This window comes from Bufo gargarizans, chromosome 3, assembly GCF_014858855.1.
Source record: "Bufo gargarizans isolate SCDJY-AF-19 chromosome 3, ASM1485885v1, whole genome shotgun sequence".
Classification (NCBI taxonomy): domain Eukaryota; kingdom Metazoa; phylum Chordata; class Amphibia; order Anura; family Bufonidae; genus Bufo; species Bufo gargarizans.
This window is the reverse complement of record NC_058082.1, coordinates 10,415,586-10,416,490: the sequence shown is the minus strand read 5'-3', so window position 1 is coordinate 10,416,490 and position 905 is coordinate 10,415,586.

Sequence of the window (905 nt, the reverse complement as noted above, 5' to 3'; positions counted from 1 at the left end):
TGTGGTGATGATTACTTTTGCAATGCGCATATATACAGTCTACCTTGAGACTTGAAGGCCTTACATGTATTGGGGAGGTCGAGGTCTTGTCAGGATCATCCATGGCAGACAGTTTGTCACCCACCACCTACCTATATTTGGCAGCAAGAGCTCTTGGGACATGCGATCAGAAGAGAGGACACTGGCGATGGGGACCACCCATGTCCTTCAGGAGATGCAGCAGAATGGTTGGTGATATAGTCCAAGACGAAGACATCTTCAGGTTGAAAGGTGGACAACGCACTACTGAGAAGGCAAAATTCTAGCTAACTGAAGATGCAACTAGGGGGAGCTGTAGAGTCTACCGAAGACAGGTTTGTCCACTTTGTTTTGTTTTTTTACATTCCTGCCTTCCCAAAAACCTTTTTTTTTTTTACTTTTCTGTTCTCACAGCTGTATGAAGGTGCTTTTTTTTTATTTTTTTTTTTTTATTTTTTTATTATATATATGCAGGATAAGTTGTACTTTCTTTTAGCACTATTTCATATTACATACAATGTTCTGGGAGGTGGAAAAATTATTACCGGGGCAGTATTTGACGCAATTGTGCCAATGATTTACGAGTCTTGTTTAGAAGATGCTCATTCTGCAGGTCGGCGCCATACCAAAGGTATATCATTTTTAATTCTAATATAAAAAAAAAAAAAAAAAAAAATTCCTTGCATGACCATATCGTGACAGACATAACTTTTTAATATTTACGTCAAAGTGGAAAAAAATAAATAAAAAATAGGAAAATCTCTACCAGGTGAATACAAAGAGCAGCTCCCTGAATGGATCACTTTTCGGATGAGTCACAGAGAAGGTTTTGATGATATCGCCTAATGCCAGTCTGCTGCATCAAAAGCTAGCAAGCTGTTTTCTTG